Raw genomic sequence first — 8,383 nt, 5'->3', positions numbered from 1 at the left:
CACAGCAAAATAGGAGCTAGTGAACACCAACAATTAAGTATGTGGACACTGGAGTCAGGGACATGAGTTCAAACCCTGGCTCTCCTACTCGTAATGTTACGAACTTGGGCAAGGGGTTGGTCTCCTTGAAATTGTTTCCTCCGAAGTATGGGGATACCAGTAGCATCTATTTCACAGGGATGTTGAGAAGAACAATTAATACGATAATTGTAATAGTCAGCACAATGGCCATCAAATAGTTTAGTAACACCAGCTATCATTAGCCGCTAACACATCGCCACACTTGGTTTTCCCCTCACATTCAAACCCGGAATAGAAGGAGACTCAGGAAAGAATAATTCCCCTGAGCTTTGAGAGAATTATACTCACATGATGTAATTATTTTTAGAATGATTGGAGGTAGCAAGAAGTTAAAAACTGTAAAAGGTAGATACTAAAAAAAAAATTTAGATAAAAATAATTTTTTATAAAAAAAAAAAAGGAAGGAAACCTCTGGGGAAGAAAAGGTCCTCTAACCTCTACTTACAAAAGGAAATTTTAAGTTTTTCTGGCTAAATTTAACCATAATTTATAGTCAAATAATTATGGGGGGGAGTAACTTAAAAGCCTTTTTAAGGGTGGTTAGAAAACTTCTAAATATTAAAAATGATTTACAGCCCCACATCCTTTCAAAGGTCTATTAAACAGAAATGTTTACTTTTGTAAATCCTTGAAAAAGATAGGACAAATTTGGATTCTGGAAATTTTTCTATTAAAAATGAGTTTTAAGAGGGGAGGGTATGGCTCAGTGGTAGATGTTTGTGCTAACATGCATGAAGCTCTGGGTTTATTCCCTAGTACTTCTATTAAAATAAATAAACCTAATTACCTCCCCCCACCAAAATAGCGAGAAAAAAAAAAAACTAAAAAGCAAAATTCAAAAAAAAAAGAATTTTATTTGATTAGAAAAATAGGACGAAAAGATACTTAAGATCATGAGAATAAAGCACATGAGGCATTCCACCCCCTTCCTTTAAAATTGTGCATCATGATTAAAGAGAATGGATAATCTTGTCAGAACCAGAATCTTCCATTCAGTTTCCAGACTGTAGTTTCTTCAGATAGTTAGCATCATTCAGTAAGTTTTTGTGATGCCATTATGCAAATGTAGTCTATGTTCATTATCTTTCTACTTATTAAATTCATCCAAAGCTGTCCAGGAACAGATTTTCTGTTTTGTCAACTACACCCACAGTCTTGTTCCCAGATTTTTCATCAGCATTTGCAGACTGTGAGGGAAAGAAAACAAGAAATGGGAATGATTTCATGAATTTTAAGTACACCATAACTCTGTTTCAGTGCAATATTCATGTATGTATGTAACAGCCACCTAGAGTCGCTCCCAGCATACAGGGCAGTGCCAGTTGGTTAGAATGTGATATTAGTACGTCCATAATCAATTCCTGTGTGATTCACCTGGCTGTGTGGAAAAGCAAAATATCTTCACTGTCAACCTGAACTTCTGAGGCAAGCAGTCTAGAAAAATCTATGCCTTTGATTATTGAAATTTGGGGATTTTCCAGAAATCTCTCTATTATTGAGTTCTATTTTAATTTCATTGTGGTCAGAGAGCAAATTTTGCATGATTTGAATCCTTGTAAATGATCCTTGTTTTTGCCTAGAATATGTTTTTTCTTGGTATGTTCTGTGTGCACGAAATATGATCTATATCCCCATTTACTTAGATCTTCCTTCATTCAGCAATGTTTTGTAGTTTCAGAGTATAGCTCTTGCATATCTTTCATTAAGGTTATTGCTAGGTATTTATAATACTATTATGAATGATACACTTAAAAATTCTATTTTCTAATTGCTGCTGGTTAACATATAAAAGTATTGATTTTTATATGATCTTTTATCCTATAAGCTCACTAATTTCAATGATTAATTCTAGTAGATTTCAAAGATTTTCTACTTGGATAATCTATTAATCTAAAGAATAGTTAAACTGGATTAATCTAAAGGCAATTAATTTAATAGTGTAAAAAATAGACTTTCTATGTAGACCATGTGAATAGTTTTACTCTTGTAATCGATCTTTACATTTTTCATTATTTTAGTTAATTTTTGCCTCTTGTACCGTCTAGGACCTCTGATACACAGTCAAATAGAACTGGTGAGAGTGAGAGCAGACATTCATTCTCACCTTCATCTCAATCCTAGGGTCAACCAATTCTGCACTGATCATGATAGTAACTATTGGTCTTATAGTAGCTGTAGATTCCTTCATCATATGAACTTGGTTCTAATTTCCAGTTTTGTGGGGGTTTTTGCTCATTAATTGGAAATAAGGTGTCAAATTGTTCTTTCTGAATTTATTGACATGATCATTTTTTTCTGCTTTATTAATGTGGTTAAATTACATTGTTTGATTTATTAAATGCTGGGAAAACCTTGCATTCTGGGAAAAACTCCAGTTGGCCATTGTATTTTATCCTTGTATATTGCTCTGTTCAATTCACTAGTATTTTGTATAGGATTTTTGCATGTGTATTCATAAATGTGATAATGGTCTGTGATTTTTTTTTTTCTTGTAATGTCTTGGTCAGATATTTCTATCAGGGTTATGCAGTCATTGTAACATTTACCGGATAGCATTCTCTCCTCCTCTATTTTCTCAGAGTTTATAAGAGATTGACATTACGTGCTCTTTAAATGTTGATAGAATTCACCAGTGAAGTCATCTGGGCCTGGAGTTTTCTCTGTAAAATGGTTTTCAGTTATGAATTCAAATTCTGAAATAAATATATAACTACTCAGATTTTCTATTTCTTCTTAGTCAGTTTTGATAAATTTTACTTTTCAAGGAATTTGTTCATTTATTTTATCAAATTTTATTGACCTAAATTTGTTTACAATGTTCTCCTGTTATGATTTTAATTAGGAGCTTTCAACCTCAGTGCTGTGGGAGGCTGCCCTGTGCACTGCAGAATGTTTACCAGCATCCCTGGTCTCCAGCCCCTGGACACTCATAGTGTGACAACCAAAAATGTCTGTAGACACCGCCAAATGTACCTTGGGGACAAAACAGCTCTGGCTGAGAATCAGTGTTTTAATATCCAAAGGATCTTTAGTGACCTTTCATTCCATGTACTGGTAATCTGTCCCTTTATTTCTGACTAATTTTGTTAAGACCATTGTAGGGTGTACAGAAGCAGGCTCTGCCCCAGATTTGACCTATGGATCATTTTGCTGACTGACTTAGATGATTCACTCTTCTAATAAAGGAATGAAAGAAACTATAAACTTCCCCTCTAAGAATACTTTGTATCATAAGTTTTAAGATGCTCTGCTGTGTTGATGGGTATTTTTTTTAGCCAATTAACAGATACAAAGAGTATTGTTTATCTATGGAGTTAACATATGGACATTATTTAGTATTATTTCGACAAAACTGCTTACAAATGGATTTTTGGTTCTATAAGAAACAAGCAAGGAACAATATTAATCTAACAATATAATAAAATTTATATAAATATTTTCTCCCAACTCAATGACAAATTGATATAAATGCCTATAATCTGGCAGCAATGTTCATTTTGCTCTTCTAACTAAGAAAAGCCAGTCTGCATCATCCGAGAACACTGACCAGGACGAGAAAATTTCAATGATTTTACAGCACCTTATCGAGTACTGATTTGCTGCCACCTGCTGGGAGGCAGAAATGGGTTTCTAGCATCCTTAAAGGGCAAGAATGACGGCCCTACAGGTTGTAAAACTTTGTCCCATAAAGTGAAACATAATATAGGTACCTTTAGGTCTGAAAGAAATCAGTAATCCTAGAATATAAATGAACTGCATATAAAGAAAAATACGATGTGTATAAAAATGGGAGTGTATTCTTTTAAGAGAAAGTAGATGGGATATTCGCATTTACCATGAATGATGTAAAGTTCCTGAAAATGCTGAGCCCCTCAGGTACTGATTCTGTATTTGTGTAAAGGTAATTAACCACTTGACTGGGGCTAATGGAGAAACTTAAGATCTGATGAACCACTGCTCAATGAAGATGAGTGAAAAATAAAGCTAAATCTAATGATAACAGTGTGATGGACAGAATTAACAGCCCCTCAAAGACATCCATGCCCTCATTCCCGGTGCCCAAGAGAGTGAAGCCTTGAGCCCAGAGAGCAGAACCAAGAGCCACAGAGGATTATTCCTTGAGATTCTGTGGAGACTGCCAGATTGGATTTTTGAAATTGTTTGGGCTTCTGACTCCCCTTTTCCTTCCATTTTCCCCCTTTTTGAATGGGAACGGCTATACCTGCTCTCCTGTGCCTTCTCCTCCACCGTATTTTGGGAGCAGACAACCTATTTTCTGGCTTCACAGGTCTACAATGGAAAGGGATTTTTGCCCCAGATTATACTCAGAGCCTCACCTATCTCTAGTTTAGATTGAGATATTTGGGATTTTGGAGGATTAAATGAGATGCTGTAATGGGTTGAAAATGTGGGAGACTTTGAAAGGGGGTGAATAGATTTTGCATGTGAACAGAAATGCATCTTTGAGAGTCAGAGGGTGGACTAGGGCAGGCAGAATGGCCCCTCCCAAAGATGCCCACACCCCCATCACCAGAACCTGTGAATAAGTTACCTTATGGGGAAAAAGGAACTTTGCAGATGTGATTAAGGTTAAGAACCTTGAGATACAGAGGTGATCTGGGTGGGCCTATTTTAATCATATAAATCCTTAAGATTCTTTGATTGATGAAATCTTTGACCAATGTTACTGGCTTTGAAGATGGAAGAAAGGGACCACAAGCCAGGGAATGTAAGTAGCCTCTAGAATCAGGAGAAGATAAAGCAACAGATTCTCCCATAGTCTACAGAAAGGAATGCTGTCAGTTGACATCTTGATTTTACTCCAGTGAGATCTGTTCTGGACTTCAGGCCTGCAGAACTTTAGTATATTTGTGATCTTTTAAACCAAGTTTATGGTAATTCTTTTCACAACAGCAATAGAAAATGAATACTGTAGTAACAGCTAGCAATTACCATGTTCTACCACTACAGCAAGTGCTTCCCAGATAAGCCTTTCAAGAAAGGAAGCTAAAACACCTCTGAAATCATATTACATAATCTGGCCGTGGCCACCTCTCTGACCTCATCTCCCACTCTCTCCCTTGATCACTACCATCCACTCACTCTAGTCTCCTTACTGCCCTTTAAACATACCAAGCACACAGTCTCCCCTTCTTAGTATGTACTTTCCTTAGATACCCACACGTGTTTCTCACTTTGCTCAGGTCTCTGCTCACACGTCACCTTCTCAGTGAGACCTTCTTTGCTCACCTTACATAGGACAGTATACACCCACCCTCACTTGGCATTCACTAACCCCTAATCCCTAGTTTATTATCCCACACAGCACTTACACAATCATTTGACACATATTTGTTTATTCACTCTGTGTTTTTTTCTTGCTCCCTAAATATAAGCTCTGTGTGGGCAGCGGCTTTATCTGTACTGATGACAGCTTTAGCTCCAGAACTTCAATTAGCACCTGGTACACAATAGTCACTCAATAAATACTGGCAGGAATAAAGGAACACTTAAAAAACTACTGACAGATTATAAGAATTCGCTTATGTTAACATTCTAACGCAAAATACATAGCATAGAGCAGGGATCATTAGACGATACACATTAATGTTACTTTGGTTGGGAAACAGACCTCAGTGTACAGATTCAATACCGTGCCTTTAAGAATGAGGTCACTTCCATAGAAAACAAACTTACAGGGTTGGGGGAGAATGGGGTGTGGAGGGATAAATTGAGAGTTAGGGATTTGCAGATATTAACTACTATATATAAAATGGATAAACAACAAGTTCATACTGAATAGCACAGGGAACTATATTCAATATCTTGTAGTAACCTATAGTGAAAAAGAAGATGAAAAGGAATATATACATGTATAAATGAAACACTATGCTGTACACCAGAAATTAACACATTTAAAACCAACTATATTTCAATTACAAAAAAAATGAAAGACCATTCATTTCTCAAGTGACTTCCTATAATTCTAAACATGGTATACCATTTCTTAAGGTCATATTATAAGCAAAACAGCATATAAATTAATTTTGCATTTTCTTATAAACATAATACATTTTATTTTTTTAAAAAAGATAATTGCTAGCTACATTTTCCTTCAACTTTTTAATTCTGAAACATTTCAAACTTACAGAAGATTTGAAAGAAAAAACTACAATTAACATAGTGCCATATTTTCTCTATACACATTTTTTTCTTTTTGTCCTGGATTACCTGAAAGCAGTTTGCAGATATCATGACCTCACCCCTAAACATTTTAGCATGCATCGCCTAAGAACAAAAGCATTTTTCTAATAACCTTAATATTATTATCAGGCCTGAAAAATGTAAGTCAACAATATAATTCCATGTTCAAATTTCCCCAATTGTCCACAAACTCTCCTGTATAACTTTTTAAAAATTCATACTCCTATCCAATTCATGGTTGCCCATTAATGCAGATCAGTCCTTCTGTCCTTTGTTGTCTGTCTTTCATGATATTGACATTACTGAAAAGTCTAAACAAACCACATTCTGCATTGATCTGTTTCCTTACAGATTCAGGCTAAACGTTTTGGCAAGAATGCTTCACCGGTGTGCTTGCAATAATCTGTGTTCTCCTCAGCATGGATGCTAGAATTGTTTGCCAGGCAGCATCTATTACCATTCTGCAGGGGGGTGGGGGTATAGCTCAGTGGTAGAGCCTGTGCTTCGCATGCACAAGGTCCTTGGTTCAATCCCCAGTACCTCCATTAAAAATAAATGCATAAATAATGTATGAAAATGTCTGCCACAGTACACACAAAGTAGTTAATCTATAAATAGTGGTGTTTAAAAAAAACCAAAACCCAAAACATTTCTGCAAAGGACTAATGCTCCATGGAACACAGTTTAGGGAACACTTGGATAAGGAAAAAAATGTGAAATGCACTAAAATGTTTAAGAGTCTGTAGGGTAAAAAGCAGGTAAGAATTAAAAATCATTTTTAAATTACAAACTTCATTCCCTTAAGTAATGCAAACTGAGCTTTCATAAAAGTTAACACAACCAAAAACCCTCACTAAACATTGTGCAGACAAGGAACTCCAAGCTTAAAGAAAAGTAGTAACTTCCAAGTTCTATCACTGTATTGACTGCGTTTAGCAGCTGAGATTTGAAACCAAGTCTGACTACTTACATGTTCTTTCCACTAGACCCTTTACTTCACTTAATCTTATGTTTTATTTTCTGTAATTAACTATTCTTGGGTCTACAATTACTCTAGGGTAAAATTGATCTTTTAGTCTAAATAATAATGAAGCTGCTAAGGAAGACTAATTCATTTTTTATTGTTTCATATTCAGTAAGAATCAACTCACAGCAAGTAACTGAGGAAGGCTTAACCTCTCCCAAATGCATGCAATTATGCAAATCATATGTGGGGACTGGGGTCTTGGCTCCAGATACTAATTATAATACAGCCCCCATTTATGACCATATCTAGTAGCCATAATTTGATCTTCGCTATTGCCTAAGATGATGGCTTTATTACGTTACAGCAGACATTTGGGAGACACCAGTTTTACCTAAAAATTCTAGAATTCAATTAAGCTCGGGTTTTATTACTTATTACAGGATCTAACAGGTTTTCCAAAAAATTAGTTACCTTTCTGACCCGGAGAGAGGTAACAAATATTAAGCAAAAGATAGAGCCTTTCCCCCTCTGTCGAGTTTGCGAGAGCGGTGAGCGTGGGTCCTTTCTTTTGGTACAAGTTTGGAAATATTAATCAACACGAATGAGTAACTTAAGAGAAAAAAATGCTAGTCCTTCAGCCGTTAAAACCCACGCCATGCTTTTAAAACTTGAGCTGCATTTCAACGGAACATTACTGAGCATTTACTCCAATAGGCTGGAAATCGCTTTGGGGAATCTGAATCCCCTTAATTTCACCGGACTGTCAAACGTCCCATGTCTCGCCCTCCACCCCATACTTTCAGATTTGCAGGGAGAAAAGGAAACAGGTCTCCGTACGTGGGCCGTCGCAAGATGCGGGAGCCCGGCTGGACTTGGGCTCCACCTCCCGGGCTTCGCGAAGCACCAAGGCCGGGAAGGGATGGCCATTACCCTCCACCTTTGGAGGCGATCTGGACCTTAAGGGAAGCAAAAGCTACCCACAGAGACCGTAAACCGCCGTCTCTCGCGTCACTTCCCCGACGGCTGCCGGACGCGCCGCCCCGTCCCCACCTGCCGCAGGCCCTCAGGCCTCCAGGCTCACGTGCCCTGCGCCACACGCCGGAATCCCGCGGCCACGTCCGCCGGGACCCC

The 8,383-nt window shown here is 37.2% G+C and overlaps 1 long non-coding RNA gene and 1 other non-coding gene across 2 annotated transcripts; one reads left to right on the top strand and one right to left on the bottom strand.

Moving 5' to 3' along the window:
* Nucleotides 1-915: 915 nt before the first annotated feature.
* On the bottom strand, nucleotides 916-8,244 carry LOC141579710 (uncharacterized). Its single transcript, XR_012511560.1, has 2 exons — nucleotides 8,090-8,244; nucleotides 916-1,268 (listed from the first exon to the last, which is right to left on the bottom strand). It is a non-coding gene; the product is annotated as an uncharacterized LOC141579710 (long non-coding RNA).
* Nucleotides 6,759-6,830, top strand: TRNAA-CGC (transfer RNA alanine (anticodon CGC)). The gene has a single exon. It is a non-coding gene; the product is annotated as a tRNA-Ala (tRNA).
* Nucleotides 8,245-8,383: the final 139 nt, after the last annotated feature.

This window comes from Camelus bactrianus, chromosome 2, assembly GCF_048773025.1.
Source record: "Camelus bactrianus isolate YW-2024 breed Bactrian camel chromosome 2, ASM4877302v1, whole genome shotgun sequence".
NCBI classification, from domain to species: Eukaryota; Metazoa; Chordata; class Mammalia; order Artiodactyla; family Camelidae; genus Camelus; species Camelus bactrianus.
Note: the sequence above shows the minus strand (reverse complement) of the source record. Positions and strands in the feature narration are given on the sequence as shown.